We start from the raw sequence: 20,869 nt of genomic DNA, 5'->3' as shown, positions 1-20,869 counted from the left end.
ACCCCCATTCCGTGCGGAGCCCCCGCGTGCGCACGGCCCGGGGCCCCCACGCAGCGTGCTCGCAGGAGCACCGTCTCTGCCCAGCGCACCACTGGCCATGTGCGGACCTCCTGCCACGTTCCAGTGATGATGGGAAGACCCAGGCCGGCCTCACCTACCAGGGGCACATCACTGTCCAAATCAAGTGGCTTCAGCAAACCGGTTGTTCCAAACAGTATCCCACACTCTCCCCGTATTGCCCAGCCCCTCCAACAACCTGCTCCCACACAGAGATGATAAGGTGACAGGAGAAAAGGCCTGTTAATAAACCACATGTTCTGTTGGCCACCGATCCCATCCACACCAGTGCCTCACCCAGCTTCCTCGGTGGTACCCGTGAGTTGACGCGGCGTCATGGAGCACAATGCTCTTCAGAGCGGCAACATCCCTAAGAGGAGCCCAGCCATCTCGGGACGCTGTCCTCACCGGTGTTGTAGGGAGGGTTTAGGCTGTTGTTGACTCAAGGGCTCATCACAATCCCCATCCTCACACAGTAAAATAAAAACAGAAAAAAGGGCTTTGCCCTCAGCCCAACACTACTTTTATTTTTATTACTTATTTACTTGGCAGAGAAGGAGACACACACACACACACAGAGAATGGGCACGCCAGGACCTCCAGCCACTGCAAACGAACTTCAGACACGTGCGCCCCCTTGTGCATCTGGCTAATATGGGTCCTGTGGAATCGAACCTCTGTCCTTTGGCTTTGCAGGCAAATGCCTTAACCCCTAAGCCGTCTCTCCAGCATCTCCCCGCTGACACAACTTTTAAATTAAATATACAAGTTAACTGCAAACACAACTTGAGATGAGTTCTCTGGGACCCCCACTTCTGATCAGACAGTGGTTCCCAAGTCCCTCCTAAACTGAAACCATTAGGGGGTGTGTTAGCTCTTCGGTGGGTGGAAATTCAGCACATTTCCAGAGGCGACACTGGAGGCCAGGGGTCCAGATCAGCGGCTGAGCAGGGCCCCAGGTCAGGTTCCTGCACCACATAAGGGGGGAGCAGGTGATGCAAGCCTCTGTTTCTGTCGGGGGCAATGCTGCCCACCATTAACAGAGCAATAGAGACAGCACTGAGCCTCCACATTGAGACCAGGAGAGTGAATCGCAGTGTTTCAATCTCATATCAATAAACCTCCGGTACAGTTGAGGCCCGTGTTGCTGGGACAAACATCCAACCAGACCCAGTTTATGGGAAGAACAAGTTTATTTCAGCTTACATATCCTGGGGAAGTTCCATCAACGGGGGAAGAAGCTTCTTGCTTCCATGCATCCAAGGATCCCAGAGAAATTCACCAGAGCTCATGCTGCTCTCTCTGGGTTGGAATCAGATCGGCCCCCACTGACACGCCCCCTGTAGCAGGAATCTGCCTGATACGGGCTAAAGCTGAAAACTCAGTTTTAATAAAACACCTGAGTCTATGAGGCCGCACATTCAAACTACCACAATCTCATATTAAAATTTTACCTTGAATTTGAAATTCAAAGTAAGAGATTTCGTCGTCAAACCTGAGCAAAATGCAAAGCAGCATGTGCAGGCTTGTAAATTCCAGCTCTATGTCCACGGACAAGTCCTTACCTAGCTGATAGAAATGGATCTTCCTAGCATATAAGGGGCCTGAGTTTAATTTTTATTCCCCACCCAAGACTCAGTCTGTCATACCAGACATGCATAATAGTCCTTCTTGCTGGAATTTAACTAGGTGACTCCCCCCCCCAAAAAATGCAAGGGTGCATGATCCCTTGTGTGGACTGTTTTTGATGTGAGATCCGCCCTTTTTTGTTTTCATTGTTTGACATGCAGCAGAACCTCACCCCAGTACCTAATGAATTCAGGACTTTACACAGGGCTCCACACGCAGCTAGAGGACTGCGATGCTGGGCGATGGGCACCGGAAGCCAGAGCCTGTTTACAGTTCTGCCCGCCTCCTGCCTTCCATCAGGTCTCTTCTCCGTCCCGAGCCCTGCGGGTGTGTGACTCTGGTCTGGGGCTTCTTCAGAAAGGCCGCTCCGTGCCTTGCACCTCTGGCAGAGCTTTGGGTGGTAGCCTTATGTTGATGGCAAACAGAGACCCAGGAATTCTATAATTATCTGTCATGTCATGGGAATGAAGGCATGCCGCTTGTGCGGGGCCAAATGTCTGGCCTTACTCATGCATATGGACCGGGGACAACAATGTTCAGAGAAATAGTCCAAATTCATAGCAAAACCAGTTGTATTCTTGAGCAACCCTTTATGAACATTACCTATCCTGACCCCTGATTTTTAACAGGTAGAGAGAGGAACAGGGAAAGGAGAAAGAGCACCATTCCTGCCCCCCCCCTTTTTTTCTATAGAATAGCCAAAGAAAAAGGCATTTGCCCAATGTCTTGTACAAAGCAGAGATGGACGCAGGCAAGGACATTTGACTACCTGTCTTTAATACCTACAGCCTCGCTCCTCACAATACCACAGGCTGCCAGAGACCCCATGTTCCCCACCCCCAATATTTACATTGTATGTGTATTTATACATACATCGTAAAGAAAAGCAAACATATGCTCATACCTACAGATGAACTGTTTGAGCCAGAGGTCCACAGCTCCTCCACTCTGCAAATATTTGTGCAGGAGACCTGACAGTGTTTTGTTCCAGGGACACTTGCTGTCCCCCATCCTCGCCCCCAGGAGGCAGCGGAGACTCTGTCTTTTGAATCAGTAAATGCTGGCTTGTAGGAACAGTATGCTGGACATTGTTGCTTTCAGGTTGTAAGATTGTTCACAGACAGCATGCACAACCGTATTAAATAGTGTTTAATAACTACTGGCCTGAGGCAGCTGCTCCCTTCCAGTACACATTCCCACACTGTCTAACATAAAATAAACCTCATTGCTCACTTTGTTAACCTTAACCTATCTCACATGAAATGCCCTGACATGACTCTCTTAAAGCTGTATGTTCATGGACTTATTACAAATTCATTAGAAAAAAAAAAATGTCTTGATAACAGCCAGGAACAGATAAGCACAAGCTTTTATGACTAGTAACTTGTACACATAGTTTAGACTCATTTTAAGAGGAAATCTATTTTCACGTGAGTCATTTCAGCTGGGAGCATAAGAAATAGCCGGGTGAGCAGAAGCGCATTTCGAATGTCCTGCATGTGGCCCTTCCTTTACAATGGCTTGAGGTCAGAGGGTCGGTATTTTTGTATAATTATCTAGTGCAACAGCTGTGTGGGTTTCTTTTACATGAAGGTAAATGAACATCCTGTTTTATGTATTAAATTTAAAAAAAAAAAGACTCAAAGAAGAATGTGGTTAGTATGATTGGAAGGATATATTTTATCCAAAATGAATGTGATTGCTTTCAAAAGCACATGCTTTTTAAAAAAAAAAAAATCTCCATAGCAGTTTTTACTTTAATGATCTTTCAATGGGAAGAAACAAAAGTAAATAATGGAGTCTGTCTGTGGTGTTTCCTGTACAAGATGCGGCAATGTGATTAGTCTCCCAAACTTGCGACAAAAACCACAGGATCTATATTAGTACATACCCTCTCCTAATGAGAGGGTGCAATAATAAATCATGGGCTGGGTAATAGTGCGTCAGACCACCGGGAATCCAGAAAGAGCCAGTTTCTCCTATGTCGTTTCGGAGGCCCGGGGAGGTGTGGACATTTGTCCCTTGCCCCCGAGCCCAGCGGAGCGCAGCTGGCCTCCTTTGACTCACTCCAGGCTGGTGGGGGACCTCCCTGGAGGGGCTGTTAGAGGCTATAGCTCGAGGGCTCAGCCCCCCAAAATGCCCTGGTGACAAGCACTAAGCACGAGCCGCGCCCCCCACCCCATGCCTCTAAACCTGTGCTTCTGGCCAGCTAACAGCCATGAATGAGAGTTCCCATGGTCCGGTCCCTGGAGTCCTGCAATTCGCCCGAGTGGTCCACACAACTTGAAACGCTTGCATGTACTGCTTTATTACAAATGACTTTTATTTTTACAAAGGACACAGATGAGAAAATGCCCAGGGCAATGTATGGGAAAAGGGGCACAAAGCCATCCACGGCCCCGCTGAGGGCAGCACCCTCCGGGAGCCTCCTCTTGCTCAGCATTTGGAAGCCCTGAACCTTGTCCTTTGGGAAATTAGAGACCTGCGTAGCGCGACTGCCCAGAACCTGGGCTTTTGTATAAAACTTGCAAGTCCTGTCTGTCCAGATATTGGTGCATTCCTTCCTACTTGTTAGAGGGCACACACTCTGGAGTAGGAAGGCCTGTGAACACTATCATCAGACAAAATCGGTCAGAAAATTCCTTTCTGGGGCCAGCTCCAAGACAAGAAGTTAGAGAAATACTAGTTTCCATGGTCCCTCCTGGTGAGGAGAAACTGGATTCCAGAGGTGCTTTGAGGAGAGAGTTTGGGGCCAGGTCTCAGTTATCTTCTTGCTGCTGGGACAAAAATGCCCAACCAGAAACTGTTTATGGAAGAAAAAGGTTTATTTTGGCTTACAGTTCACCGTATCAGGGAGGAAGGATAAAGGAAGAGAGAGAGAGAGCAGCAAGAAGAACCAGGTTAGAACACGTAAAAGACACCCCACACACCTGTGGCACCCCTCCTCCAGCAAGGCTCCACCACCTGAGACTCAGGCACCTTGCCAGACAGTGCCACCAGCTAGGGACTAATTATTCAAACACTTGAGCCTACAGTGGACATTTCATTTCCAAACCACCACAGGCGGGGAATGCTGGATGAAAACATAGATAGATAGATAGATAGATAGATAGATAGATAGATAGATAGATAGATAGATAGATAGTAATATCACATTCACAAAATATGAGGGTCAAAACAATACTAAAATGGAAAATGAAACTTGTCTGGGGGCAGAATCCACCGGAAGTCTCAAGTCTACAGCTTGAACCTTACGCTGAGATGCTGGAAGGACGCTGAACCTGCACGGCTTCCAGTTAGAATGAGCCAGCTCCCTTCCTGGCTGCTCGGCAGAGATGTACCAGCTTGACTGGGTGAAGTCAGCAGCAAGCCATCCGAAGGTTCGGTCTTTCACTTCCGTTTTGATCAGCCATTGCTTTTCCCTCTTCATCTTGTACATCTCAACGAAGCATGTGTGGTCTGAAGTCACGTAGGTGCCTGGGGGTTAAAATGGTCTTCCGGAGGCAATGGGAGCGTCGGGAATGTCACCAGAATGGGACGGCAGCGTGGAATTAGTACAGGGTCTCGAAACAGGCTTGATAAAGGGCACAAGACACTTGTACTCTGCAAGATGAGACTCTCTCCATCTCAAACACACACACACACACACACACACACACACACGCACACTTTGTCTGTTCTGCTTCACTGATGCCAGGCATGGTGACTCAAGCGCAGGGCAGGAAAGGCTGAGGTAGGTATCCCACAGCTTGACTAAACCAGGCAGGGCTTCAATGATATTGTCCTCAGGTCCTCGAAACTGGTTCTCTGGGCATTTTACTGGTGGTGTTTAGAAGTCGCTTTGTTGACCCTTGGCAAGAGGTGAAGAAGATGGATCGGTGATTGGTCAGTTGCTTTTCTCAAGAACCAAAATCATAGAGGATAACTCAGCACTCCTTCCTTCTGCTAAGCTACCGCGCGCCCCTGAAGCTCACGTCGCATCCACGGGGTCACTCTTGACCGCAGGGGACATAGGAGATTGCATTCAAACCCCAGCCTCTGTGGGCAGAGAGCAGCTGAGGCGACACAGGACATGAAGCCCACAGCACCCGCTTAAGTACCAGCTCGGGTGGAGTCAGCATGGTTATAATCGCTTTTAAATTCTGCACTTATATGGACAGAAGTTCAGACCAGAAATAACCCAAGAGCTTGCCCAACTCCAGAATTCTGTAAATATGCAAAGAAACGTGTACTTTCCAGGATCACCCGGCAGATGTTCATCATGCCATATCATCAGTCGATGCAGTGACCTACTAAAACTCGCGGGGCATTTATAATATTGGAAACTGCCTTGTCTGAAAGTACTGGATCACTCACGGGCTAAAGTATTAATTCATCAGGCATATGAAAGGCACACTCTATGCCAGTGTCATCCTATCGTTTTGGTCTGAAGTGTCTCCCAAAGGCCCGTGGGTTAAAGGCTTAGCGCCCAGTCTATGGCACTCTCAGGAGGCGGGCCCTTAGCAAGTGGGGCCTGGTTGAAGGAGGCAGAACCACTGGTGATGCTGGGGCCATGTCCCTTTCTCTGCCTTCTGGTTGCTTGAGGTGCACAGTCTGTGGCATGCTCTGGCTTCCACCACAGGCCCAAGCGGCCATGGATTGAAACCTATGAAACTGTGAGCATGAATAAACCTTTCTTCTTTTCAAAGGGACTACCCCAAGCATCTTGTCACAGGGGTAGAGAGCTAACACATAATACTACATCAAGAACGTAAAAGTCAGGCTGGAGAGATGGCTTAGCAGTTAAGCGCTTGCCTGTGAAGCCTAAAGACCCTGGTTCAAGGCTTGATTCCCCAGGACCCACGTAAGCCAGATGCACAAGGGGGCACACGCATCTGGAGTCCGTTTGCAGTGGCTGGAGGCCCTGGCACACCCATTCTCTCTCTCTCTCTGCCTCTTTCTCTCTCTGTCACTCTCAAATAAATAAACATAAAAAATATTTTTTAAAAATAATTAAAAGTAGGGCCGGAGAGCTGGCTCAGGAGTTATTAAGGTGCTTGCCTGAAAAGCTTAACCTGGGCTCACTTCCCTAGGACCTGTGTAAAGCCTGCGTGCTTTGTTGCACGCATCTGGAGTTCCTTTGCAGCAGCTGGAGCCCGGCTCACCCATTCTCACTCTCTCCCTCTTTCTCTCTCTCTGCCCTACTTCTCCCTGCTTGCAAATAAACAAAAATATTTTTTAAAAAATTGAAAATCAGGGGCTGGAGAGATGGCTTAGCGGTTAAACGCTTGCCTGTGAAGCCTAAAGACCCAGGTTCGAGGCTCGGTTCCCCAGGTCCCACGTTAGCCAGATGCACAACGGGGCGCACGCGTCTGGAGTTCGTTTGCAGAGGCTGGAAGCCCTGGCGCGCCCATTCTCTCTCTCTCCCTCTATCTGTCCTTCTCTCTGTGTCTGTCACTCTCAAATAAATAAATAAAATTTAAAAAAAAAAAAAATTGAAAATCAGGGCTAGAGGTATGGCTTAGCGGTTAAGGCACTTGCCTGAAAAGTCTAAGGACTCAGGTTCAGTTCCCCGGTACCCACATAAGCCAGATGCATACGGTGGCACATGCATCTGGAGTTCATTCGTAGTGGCTAGAGGCCCTGGCAAACCCATTCTCTCTCAGATAAATAAAAGCAGATAAATTTTAAAACGTTGAAAATCAGTTGCCCTTTTCTCTATCGGACACCGGACATCATTGGGAGGAAGTTGTTTACTGCAACGTCTTTGGAAAATGCTGTGTGAAGAGTTGTAAGTTATGATCCACTCCGACCTCAGCTGTGTCTTTCTCGAGGAAGTCCTCCTGCAGAGCACAGCCGCATGCCTCCTCTCCACTGCTGGGTTCCTGAGTCCCAAGCAGCATTTTCGTTTAATACATACACACTTGTACCAGTCCCAGCCCCTCGGAAGGCAAAAACTGTTTCGGTACTAGCAGTCACAAATATCCCATGACCTGCAGTTTCCCCAAGATGGGCCCCAACAAACAATCCCTCCCCAGTTCTTTCTGAGGACATGCCGGGGGCTGGTTCAAGCTCGTGAACGCAGCTTGCTGGCCATGTTCTCAGTTCCCCTCTTGTTCTGAAGCAAAAACGCCCAGACGCAGCTAAAGGACGGGAAGGGTTTACTTTTGGCTAATAGTTTCTACAGGATGGGTCCCTTGTAGCGGGGAAGGCATGTCAGGGCTGAGCACCGAAGCCTTTGTCACGTCTTCCTAGTCAGCAGGAGGAAGCAGAGAGGGCAAGACCAGACAGGACGGGCTGTGAGCGCTTCCAGAACCATCTCTGGTGTCATACTGCCTCTAGCCACTTTCCACCTCCTGAAGACTCCACAACCTTCCAGAGCAGTGCCCCCCCGCCCAGAGATATAAGTATTCGGACACATGATGATGTAGGGGACATTTCACATTCAAGCCATCTCTCCTGCCTTTCAGCCTCCTGGTCCTGCTTCCGCCACTGCTGCTGCTGGTTCTCCCCGCGACAAAGATGCCCGGTCGTTTCCTTCTGAAATGAACGTTCCCATCAGTATCACTGCCCTCCGGCTGCTGTAGTCCCTTACTCTGGTCCTCTTGTTCTTTACAAAATAAGACCACTACCGTCAAAAGGCCCTCTTGGGGGGGGGGCTGGAGGGAAGGCTTAGCGGTTAAGGCGTTTGCCTGCAAAGCCAAGAGGACCCAGGTTCGATTCCTCAGGACCCACATTAGCCAGATACATAAGGTGACACAGGCGTCTGGAGTTTGTTTGCAGTGGCTGGAGGCCCTGGCATGCCCATTCTCCCTCTCTCTCTCTCTTTCTCTCTGTCAAATAAATAAATAAAAATAAGTATTAAAAATTTTTTTAAAAATAAAAGCCTTCTGGGGAATCATACCGGGGTCAGTAGGAGTTAGTTTGCAGCAGCTGGGGGTGCTACTATGTCCATTCTCTCAATCAGTTTGTCAATCTGTCAGTCCCTCCCCTCCCCTCTCGTTCCCTCTCCATGGAAATAAGTAAATAAGTAAAAATTTTAAAATAAAAATATTTTTAAAGCCCTCTGCCCAAATGCAATAGTCAAAAGCAGCTCTCGATTTTAGAGGCCAGGCCATCCGAAAGACGCTTCATCTTCTTTTGTAAGGCTCAATTCATTCATCAGGCTTCTCAGCTACGAATGCAGGCCTGCAGGGGTGGCTGAGGGGTTAAGGCCTTTGCCTGAGAAGCCACAGGACCCGGGTTCGATTCCCCAGGACCCACGGAAGCCAGATGCACAAGGTGGCGCATATGTCTGGAGTTCGTTTGCAGTGGCTGGAGGCCCTGGTGAGCCCATTCCCTCTCCCTCTCTCTCTCTCTCTCTCTTGAAATAAATAAAAATTTTAAAAAATACAAATTAGTGCCAATGAATTCTCCTACCCACCTACCCTACCCTAACCAGAGAGCCTCTCCCTTGAAGCTGAAAGCCAGCTTCCTGAGGACAGGCTACACTGCCAGTCTGTTTTTCCCTAACTCCACCTCCTGTGAAGGAGTTGGACTCATCAAGTACCTGTAAATGTTTCAAAGGTTTAATGTAACAGGGTCTACTTGGTGTGAATAAAGAACCGTGTCTTACCACACAGCGCTCGGAAGTTGGCAGAAAGAAAAATAAAAATTAAAAAATAAAGAAAGAAAATGAGAATGCACAAGAGAATCACCCCTCCCCCCATCCCACCCTGGCAAACGTCGCCTGGCCTGCTCTGATGCTATTTCTGGGGAAGCAAAGGACGAGATGATGAGGAATGGCCTCTGTCCTCAGGGTAACTTAGCTCTCTCCTCGGGCATTTGCTTTTTGTTTAAATATCATTTCCACTAATTATAAAAAAAAAAAAAAGAAAAACAACCTCCCATTCTGTTTTACCACGTTCTACTCAAGGCAGGAAAATGCTTAGGGAGATCGAAAATGCCTTTTAAATAAGTGATTAAATTTGAAGAATGAGTCTCCCGTTTTTCCTTTCCTAGACATTGTGGCATTAGTAATATTGGCATCTTCTTCCCTTAAATTGCTTCCTAAGGCCCACTGTAGCTCTTTACAAGATGGCACTGCCACAGCCCAGGCCCTATCTATAGATTTTAACCTTTCATTTAAATAATTGAACTTTGTGAGTTGTGAAACTATGAATCATAAGGTAGAATCATATATGTATATATGTCATATATACATATATATATATATATCTTACCTCATTGTCATAATTATATGTTTTCTTAAATCTATAGAACTTTGAAAACATATATATATGAAAACATATATATATAGAGAGAGATATAGATATATATAGATATATCTGGATCTAGAAAAATACAGAATTATGACAATCAGCAAAATTAAGATATATTTCTATCACCCCTAAACACTCTCCTCACGCCACTTTTGGTCACTTCCTCTCTCCTCTTGAGCCCTTTCAACTGATGTGATTTCTGCTCCTTGTGATTTGCCTTTCCAAGGATGTCATGTCGTTGTAGACTTTCACACCGCCAGCCCTTCGTCTCACCACCGAAGGTAATAAGGAGTGGGTAAAGCAATGGAGATTTGAGAAAAACTGGTGGAAATGACCCAAGGTGTCAGGGAGGCCGTGTTTAGGATTTTGGCCAGCCTCCAAAGCACCAAACAAGGAACAAGAAGGAAAGTTCACATTGTTTGTGTCAGAGCTCAGAATAGCGGCCAGGTTCAGCAGTGAGGATTTGTGACTGTGACAAGGCCTGGGTCTCTGAAGACTGAAGTAAGTCATCTCATTAAGGAGATAACTACTCCTTCCTCCTCTTTAGCATGTCATTCGGTGAGGGGCAGTCTCTTGATCAGACGAGTGACGGACATATTTGCACCCTCTTGTCGTTCATACAGGAAAAAGGAAGATGGAGTCCCTCTTCCAGTGACCCCTAAGACCGCTAACATCTGCCCACCTACAACAGTATCAGTGATTTCATTAAGTGTATAGCTTTTGGTATTCCTCCATTTTCAGGTAGTCTAACATGTTCACTCCTTTTTGCTAAGTACCATTTTATTGTATAGATATATTTTGTGATTGTATTTAGTACTTTGTTTACATGTCTTGGACACACATATATGCATAATGGGTAGAAGGGCATTTTCTTACAGAAATGAAAACTTGTGGGCTAGTTGATTTTATATTTTCTATGTGATAACCTAATCCTTGAGAGAGAGAGAGAGAGAGAGAGAGAGAGAGAGAGAGAGAGATTCAAGCCTAGCACTGAACGTACTTACAGGCCTTGAGTTGTCCCGGCAGAAATGCACTCAGAACCTGTAACCTACATAATGGTCCACTATATTTATGTATCTTTCACCTTATGCACTAGTTTGGAAGAGTCAAATCAGGGATTTTGCATCTCAGTGTACATTTAGGCCCCATAATGTAAATGAAAGAAAGTGGGAGCGAGGGAGCCTTGCCTGTGCACCCCAGCGCTGCTGTGTGTTGGTTGCTGCTGGGTTTGGCTCTCTAAAAACGAGCGTCCTCACTCACACAATGGAGGCCATGATAGTTAACTATTAATGTTAACTATTAAGTTATTATGAGAAGCCAGAAGGAAATGAGTTCAGTCTTGGAAAGGGGAGAGCGGGTGTTTCTGTGATCAGCTGTCTTCATTTTTGAGTATTAATATGAAGGCTCAGATGTGTAACTTCAATTTTTAAAGAATTGTCCCTTTGAAAGTGAAACTCTATATTCTTGTGTGTGTGTGTGTGTGTGTGCCTGAGAAATGAGTAAGGAGACAGCATGGGAAGTGGACAAAGACCGAGAGGCGCTACAGAGGACGAGGTCAACTGTATATTGGAGGAGAGTTCTGGGAGAGAAGGAGAGGTATGAGAGATATATAGCCAGAATCTAGCCAAAGATGTGGGGACTATCCCAAAATCTGAGTGAAAGGGTCTATACAGGTGAATGAAGAAAATGTCCTGTGAGACGAGATCAAATGTAATAGCAGAGAAATTATCCTTAACGTCAATTACAGCCAAGTCAGCAGTCTGTGTGGAGAGGAAGGAGGACAGAGCCAGGGTTAGGGACCTCGGCGCGACGCATCAGGTGGCTGCATCAGTGCCATCAATGTCCATGATAGAGATGGAAGAAGGAAAACTTTGCCCCAAACATTCACTGAAGACCAATGTCCATCCCCAGGGTCTACTAAAAACGGGATCAGCTTACCAGCTCCTGCAATATTCACCCTAGGTTAAGCCATGATGCCAGTGGTGGGAAGGGCTTCTGAACTGGCAGGGACACTGCCCATCTTTGGTGGCCAATCCTAAGAGGTCACGAGTGGAGAATGCTGGCTCTGGGTTAGGATTTGGGGTAGTTGGCCTCTGCCCAGATTCGAGAGGACAATCTGATCCCCAATGTCACATGCTGTGATACACCAGACACCGTGTTTACGGTGCTTGTGGATTCCAACAAGCTCTAGACCAATGGCCCGCTGGGCCACACTTGAAGTAGGATCCTGGATTCCATCCGTCGCAAGGGGGAGATCTTCTCTGGCTGTTTTGTAAAGCAGTAGCTGTTAGCTGCAATTCGACCTGACCTCTTTTCCACTTTTGGTATTTAAGTTCTGCCTATTGTGAGAGACTGTTAATGTGGCCTTTGTGAGGGGTGTGTGGGCCATCCTCTAGTTTTTGAAATTTGTTTTAATATCCGAGAAAGTCTGAAGTGTGTCTGAAGGGTAGTTGAGAAGCAGGCGGTTCCACGGGAAGAGCTGCTCTTTAGGGTACCTGAGTGGAAGAGAACAGGTTGGCACCAGGAGGAGATGCTGCGGTACGGGCGTGACAGGAGGAGGGTGCTTGGAAGATAGCCCGCCACGGCGCGCACAGCGAGAGGACAAGCCCTCCGGGCTTAGAGAAGGGCCAGCCCAGCCAGAAGAGACACCCAAACAGGGCGGGGAGACCGGAAGCCAGGGCTGTGAAGTTCATTATTCCAAGACTGTCATTACAGGGTTTCAAAAATATTTTAATAGGGCCTAGACAGATGGCTCAGATGGTTAAGGCACTTGCCCACAGAGCCTAACGACCTGGGTTTGATTCCCCAGGACCCAAGTAAAAAGCCGGATGCACAAGGTGGCGCATGTGTCTGGAGTTCACTTTCAGTGGCTGGAGGCCCAGGTGTGCCCATTTGTTCTGTCTGTGTCTCTCCTCTATCTTTCTGTGCTTGCAAATAAATAAATAAAGATATTTTAATAGCTTTTAAAAGTTTATCCAATCTAATTGGACTGAAGGCCCACTCTATGGGAGGGAACATGTGCCTGGTATGAAAACCTAACCAAAGGCCTATGGCAGGGGAGGTCATGAGCCTTAGGGAAATAAAGCCTGCTCTTGTCTGGATAAATGTATATATTACTCTCACCAAATTTCCCTGAAAGCAGTATACTTAATGTTCATACTCATATATTAATGCTACTCTCACTTCTGGATAGAGAAGCTTCTCTTTTCAGATGGTGATGACCACTGGGATGACCCAAAAGGCAACATGGTGCTGAGAAGAAGGACGGAGGAGTGTCCAGCACTGAAACATTCCTATCACACCCTCCAGGGCTCAGGGTCCATTGCAGAAGAGGTGGCGGAAAGAATGTAAGAGCCACAGGAAGGGTACCACTCCTTACATACAAATGTCTGGACAGAATTTGGCCTCGAAATCCAAGACCTTATAGTGCCTAGCAATACCCACACAAAACCCTCATAACAGGAGAAAAAGATGATGACATCAAATTAAAAGAAAGACTAATGGAGAGAAGGAGGGGATATAACATAAGCAGAGTTATGAATGGGAAAGTGGGGGAGGGGTGGGAAATGCCTTGGTCTGTAAGTGTAGAAGTTGTCAATAAAAAATATCCATATATATTTTTAAAAAGATTTATCCAAAGTGCAGATAATGCCAAGAGGCATGAAATTGTACAATTAAAATATGTGCAATTTATTACACATTAATTATACCTCAACGTGTCTGTTAAAGGAAATAAAAGACAAATACAATTGCTAGTAAACTCTTATACTTAGAAATAGTGGTTTGTGTCAGGATTAGAGCTGTAAGGTGACCCTGTCATTAGGCACTTAGGATAGGGAGAAGATGAACAACAGAAAAGAACCAAAGAGGCTGGAGAGATGGCTTAGCAGTTAAGGCACTAGCCTGCAGAGCCTAAGGACCCAGGTTCTATTTTGCAGTACCCACATAAAGCCAGATGCACCAGGTGGTGCATCTGGAGTTCATTTGCATTAGCTAGAGGCCCTGTGTGACCATTCTCTTGCTGCCTCTTTCTCTCTGTCTTCAATAAATAAATTAAAAAAAATGTTTTATAAAAACAGAAAAGAAAAGAAGCCAAACTTGGAAAGAATATGATCAAAACAATCCCAAGCTACATTCAGAAACAGAGCCAAGGTTCAAGAGAAAATTTTGCTCTAGGCAACACACAGCAATGTGTAGAGCCAGACTGAGTGTGTGAGACCCACAGTGAGGGAGGCCACAGCTAAGACCCACTGAGCACAGAGGACCACCGGAGTGTGAGCAAGCGATCCGGGGATCCATTAAAGACGGCGTCAGTGTGGAGGGGAGAGCTTCTCCATTGTGAAACTCACTGACAAGCAGACCTCGATCTATGAATGTTGATGTCATCACACATCTATACACTCACAAGCAAACCTGGCACTACACATGATGACATCATCTCTACACTCACAAGAAGCCCTGGCACTGTGGTTGATGACGTCATCACCCATCATCACTAGACTCACAAGGAGATCTGACATCGTAAATGATGACGTCATCACTAGACTCATAAGCAGACCTGATGTGAGATGTGTGCCTGTCTTCACACTATCCTTAAGAAATTCTCCTCACTTACCCTCCACTGTCGTCCATGGTTTTTTCATTCTTCAATAACTTGGACAAGGACCTGACGCTGTGGCTCACGAGTCTGGGTCTCTTGCATCTTTATGGGCATCTAATCTCTCCCGGGGGCCCAACCCTGAATTATGAGAACCCTTCAAACTCAGGTATAAGTAAGGGCTTTCAAAGGATACATAAGTGCATTTGCATGAATGAGGCCTCCTTTGTACTCAAAGACTGGAAAATGCTCAACTATGACCTGTGAAATTCACTTCCTCTCTGGATGCACACGTCCCGGACCACAGCAGTGAGGAAGTGAATGGCATCGCCATGGCCTACCATGTGATAACTTACTCAAGGGCTTTGAGGCTGTCAGTTTCCCTCTAATATAAGACTCAAAGCATTTTTATTTATCTACAGATCTAGGGCATTCAAATAGCATGTGCCACCTTCCATATAACTACTGTTAGTTAAGAATTATAATAAATCTGCAGAAAATGACCTAGATGTTCTTTCATTCCACCAAACGGTGTCAACAGTGTGAGCAGCCACATCCTAGGAGAGGCTGAAGAAAACACTTAGCAATAAGATTGCAAAGACACCAAAGACAGCCATGGAGGGGAATCAGTGCTGCTCCTGACTGCAGGGCTAAGCCCCATTAGTCTGCACACAGTAAATGCTAAATGAACTCATGAGTGTACAAGTAAGTTACCAAGTGAGTGGCACAAGATACCCAACTGAATTCAGGTAAGGAATCATGCTAAAAGAGTAAGATTTTGTGAGAAAGAAGACATGGAAGAAAATGAAGAGTTTAACATAGAGAAAAACAGGCTGGAGGGATGGCTTAGCAGTTAAGGCCTTTGTCTGCAAAGCCAAAGGATCCAGGTTCAATTCCCCAGGACCCACGTAAGCCAGATGCACAAGGGGACGCATGCCTCTGGACTTTGTTTGCAGTGCCTGGATGCCCTGACACACCCATTCTCTCTCTCTCTCTCTCTCTCTCTCTCTCTCTCTCTCTCTCTCTCTTCCTCTTTCTCCGTCCAACAAATAAATCAATTTTATTTAAAAGTAGGAAGACCATGCAAGACAACATAGGTTATGAGGCAGAAGTCAAGAGCAGCCCAGGGGCAGAAGAGATTCAGACAGTGATTAAGCCTGAGCTGCCGGGCACTTCTGAAGCTTAGAACCTTTGAGTTTCTCTCAGCTTGGCTGAGCTCATTCTTTGATCTGTAAACACATCTCACTAGTCTGCCAGCCAAATAAATGCTAATGGCAATATTGGCTCTGCTTGATTTTTGTTTTGATGTTAAACATTTGAAATGCGTTTCCATCTGAAAGGACAGACTCCAATCTAAATGGCAGAATCAGACTTACTTCAAACAAAATCAGAGCTAATGTCACCCATGAGATGCACTAAAAGTTGAATAGCAAAATGAGGGATAAATTGTTTTTGGCTTCAGGGAAGAAAAAAAAAACCTATGCAATGGATGAAAAATTATATGTTCTGAGCAGAGAACGTACAGAGCAAATATCATCTTGAGTGCTTTTATGAGTGTGTTTAATTGACGCTCAGCCTTTACTGAGTTCAAATGAGACATACGGAACAAGAGCAAAGAGAGGCCATGGACAACCTGGGTCTCTTGCAAGTTGAAGTTGTAAGGTGAGGGGAGTAATGAGTAACGAGAAGGCTATTCTACAGAGGGGAGGGAGGGCAAAGGGAGGAAGGACAGGGGCTTTCACAGTTCTGGGAAGCTTTACAGAGGGAGGTGCATTCATATTTTTCCATCACCACCTTGACCTCCTTCAGGAGACAAGCATCTATGTTTTTTGATTTTTCTGGAATTTCTTTATAGCCTTTCAATTATTAACGTTTTGGCCTATATGAGTTTGCATGACATAGCCATTCCCCCTTGTGAATAACAACGGGTCTCTCACTGAGATCAAGTTTTCCAGACAGCAGGTGGCCACAAGCAAGCAGCCTTGACCCATCACATGACAAGTTTCTTCAAAAAATAAAATGCAGTAGTCATGAGCAATATTTCCCTGCCATTGAGCTTTGCCGTCCTGTCAGACACAAACTCCTTAACTTCTTGTTTTCTTAAACAAAAACATAAATAATTAGTTGAACAAATTTCTTTACGTATTGGCAGAACATCAACTTAGTGTCAGGTCCTGCCTTAGAGACTGTGGCTTGAAGATGCTAATGATACATGCTTACTGCCTTTAAGTATTTCCCATAGGAGAGAGCTGTCTTGTTGATAATCTATAATAAGTATGTAGAAACCTGCTCAAACTGGCTCAAGAGAAGCACAGAACCATTCTGTGGGCATTAAAGGACGGGCAGTTGGATCCCCCAAATAGTTGCAAAAGAAGACAGAGAACTCAAAGAGACACACATTCCTCTTTCATCTTCTTGACCTCCCATCTCTCTATCTTGGTTTTTGACAAATGCCTGCACATTGAGTTTTTATATACTCATTAAAGAAAATGGTTTTTCCCAAACCAACACAAATTGCTCATCCACATGGTCAGCAAAAGACTCTAGAACCTCTATATTCTGAACACAAATCCTGGAAGCAAGATGCTGACTGATCTAGCCGGGGGAGGCGTGTCTGCACGTGTCACCGGAGGCAGTGTTGTGTGACTCAATCGTTTCTACAGGGGCAATGTGGTGTACTCAGGGAAAAGCCCCACAGACACTCTGAGGCTCAGGGACCATTGAGGAAGAGGGCAGAAAGAATGTAAGAGCCAGGGAATGGGCAGGAGTGCTGTCGTCTCAACATTCATGACCTCACAGCAACCATCAATACGTACACAAGACCAGAGCCATATTGGGTTCAATGACATTTCATCATGGATGGTGGAGGAAGGCCACAAAAAAAAAAAAAAAAAAAAAAAAATCAAAGTAGAAGATGGGCTAGTTAGAAAGAAGGTGAAAAGTAGAGGTGGATGAGAGAGGGGACAAAAAAGGTGAAGAGAGAGATTATTCTCAAGTACATTATGTATAGGGAAGTGTTCATTTTTGGACATTGAAGTGACTCAACCCATGCCTGGGAACTGGTAGGTGAGTCAAGTTAAGTGCAATTGAAGCGTCATTCACTGTATCCTTAGTTCACAAGGAGTCATTGATTGTTGCTTCATCTCAAACTTTCCAGAACTTGTGTGGATTTCACATTTACTCTCCTTTTCAGGACTAAGAAAAAGAACGTGAAACTGTTGGGAAATTAATTTCAGTGCAGGGCCCATGTGGTGGGTGGGAGTGGATTATGTGGCAGGTGTAAACTAGCTGAGTGTGACGTGAAGAGGTAAGGTTTCAGAGCCCCAGAATGTGAGACTGTGGGGCACACACAGGATTAGTTCATCATAGCACGCTACAAATTAAATACACGCTGGGTAAAGGTCTAACTAACTAACAAACAAACAAGAAAAGCTAGGGGAACCAAGAGTCAACAAAAAGAAATCATGGATCTTCAAGGAAGGGAAAAGAAAGGTAATATAATCTGACCAAACAAATCATTTGAAGGGACAGAGAAAAATGAAAAAAAGTCACTCTAAATAGAAAAGTAACTAGGGAACTCACAAGGAAGAACTAGAGAGGAGGTCAGTGAATAGGTGGATTGGGCCTAAATGTAGTGTTTTAGAGAAATACTGTGAGGGACTGCAAAGATAGACAGGACAGGACTCAACAAGGACCTTAAATGCAAAATGCTTGAATTAATCTTATAGATATCCGAAGATTTTTAGAAAATCAAGCCTGGAATTTTATTATTTATTTATTTGCACACAGAGAGATGAGAAACAGAGAAAGAGAGAGAGAGAGAGAGAGAGAATGAGAATGGGCACACCAGAGTTTCTAGCCGCTGCAAACCAACCCCAGATGCATGAGCCACTTTGTGCATCTGGCTTACGTGGATATTAGGGAACTGAACCTGGATCATTAGGATTTGTAGGCAAGTGTCTTAACCGCTGAGCCATCTCTCTAGCCCAACCCTGAATTCTAAAAAGAAAACTATGATGTCAGGTAGGAAGTAGAGATTGGAGATAGGAGACACGGAGAGATTGTGTAGCAGTCTGTCATCATTTGCCAACAAAAAGAGAACAGGAACAGGAGATAGGCCAGGCGTGGTGGCGGACACCTTTAATATCAGCACTTGGAGGAGGCAGAGGTGGGAGGATCATTGTGAGTTCGAGGCCAGCCTGGAACTACAGAGTCAATTCCAGACAGGGTTGGAGTGATGGCAATATGGCCCGTGGAACATTGGGAAGGAGAGCAGAGGTATGTGGTTTGATTACTGCACATACGGGAGTGAGATGTGCGGAGATCAGGACATGAGAGAAGACATCAGATAAGAACGTGGGGAAACCTCATCTGTCCTCCCCCCACAGGAAACATCTCCCACCTAGCGCTGGGGAGAGAAGCATGGCACAGCCTTCCTCCACGGATGAGCACGTTCACAGGATGAACTCTGAGCGTCCCAGAGCACTTTCAAGGGCTCAGTGACTCATCGCCATTCTCACAATACAACCAAGGAACCGCTTTCCTTGGCGGCCCAGTTGGTACTCAGACCTCTCCGGAACGATGAGTAACCGTCATCAGTGTGTGTGGACGTGCTGGGGGTGGAGGAGCAGAACATTTTTTTTAATTTTATTTTTTAGATTTTTATTTATTTATTTGACAGAGAAAGAGGGAGAGAGAGAGAGGGAGAGGGAGAGGGAGAGAATGGGCATGCCAGGGTCTCCAGCCACTGCAAATGAACTCCAGATGCATGTGCTCCCTTGTGCATCTGGCTAACGTGGGTCCTGGGGAATCGAACCTGGGACCTTTGGCTTTGCCGGCAAACGCCTTAACCACTAAGCCATCCCCCCCAGCCCAGAACAATTACTTTTAATGCCAGAAAGTAGGAAGAGTCATTGATATGTCTCTGGATTTCACATATCAACTAGCTTTAAAGAAACTGTCAAGCACTGAGTATTGACGCAGTCGCAGAGGATTACCCCAAAGTGTCGCCCTTCTACCTGACACCCCATTAATCCTTTGAATAATTTAATGCGAGTGACATTCCACAGTAGCTTGCCTGCTGAGAGAGATCAACAGTAGACCAATACCACTCTGTTTGCAGATGGGCTTATTTTGGAAAATAACTATTTTCTTGAAATGTATGCTATTACCTTAACATGTTAATGGGGTATTGTTCTTTTAAATTATTAATAAAATATATAAATATCTGAAAAAAAGAGCTGCTTTGACTTTTTTGCGGAGGGTGTGATGGGTGTGATGTGTCCGTGTGTTAATTGCACACATGTGCACACACGCAAGCAGAGGCAGGGGGATGTGGGATGTCCTTCATTTCTCTTCTGCTTATTTCCCTGAGACAGTTTTTCAGTCAGGCTGGCTGCCCAGGGGAGCCCCAGCGATCTCCCTGCCTCCCCTCCCTCAACGCTGGCCACACCAACACTTGCGGCCACGTACAGCTGTGTGTTCCGGCACCGGGAATCAAACTCGGGATCTCATACCCGCTCGGCAAGTATACTCATGGACAGATGGCTTAGTAAAGGTGCTTGCCTGCAAAGCCAAAGGACCCAGGTTCGATTCCCCGGGACCCACATAATGCCAGATGCCCAAGGTGGTGCACGTATCTGGAGTGGTTGGAAGCCCTGGTGCACTCATTCTGACTTTCTATCTGCCTCTTCCTTTCTCTCTGTGTGTCTCTCAAATAAATAAGTCAAAATGAAAAGTAATTTACGGAAAATGATTTTTTTTTTTTTTTTTTTTTTTGGTTTTCTGAGGTAGGGTATTACTCTGGCTCAGGCTGACCTGGAACTCACTATGTAGTCTCAGGGTGGCCTCGAACTCTTGGCGATACTCCTACCTCTGCCTCCTGAGTGCTGGGATAAACCACCACGCCCAGCTTGAAAATGTTTTAATACTATGAATGACAAGAAAGAAAGAAAGACAGAAAGAGGGAAGGAAAGGAAAAGAGAAGAGAAGAAAAGGAAAGGAAAGGAAAGGAAAGGAAAGGAAAGGAAAGGAAAGGAAAGGAAAGGAAAGGAAAGGAAAGGAAAGGAAAGGAAAGGAAAGGAAAGGGCTCTTCAGACCAGACTTGAGAAGCTCAGCCTTGTCCTTCCTCATTGCCTGCTGGGGTTGGGTTTCCTAAAGCAACTACATTTAGGCAGAGCGTCTCCTAAGGCATGAAAGCCAGGTTTTCTCTTCAGTCTTCTGTCTCAGAAATCCTTTGTGTTCTTCAAACTAATGAGAAGCAGGAGTCTGTAATTTTTTCTTTCTACCATTCTGGAAAGAAACAACTCCAAATCTATTCTATATTTAATATGTGATATTAGCATGT

This window comes from Jaculus jaculus, chromosome 20 (assembly GCF_020740685.1).
Source record: "Jaculus jaculus isolate mJacJac1 chromosome 20, mJacJac1.mat.Y.cur, whole genome shotgun sequence".
NCBI classification, from domain to species: domain Eukaryota; kingdom Metazoa; phylum Chordata; class Mammalia; order Rodentia; family Dipodidae; genus Jaculus; species Jaculus jaculus.
This window is presented reverse-complemented; position numbering follows the sequence as displayed.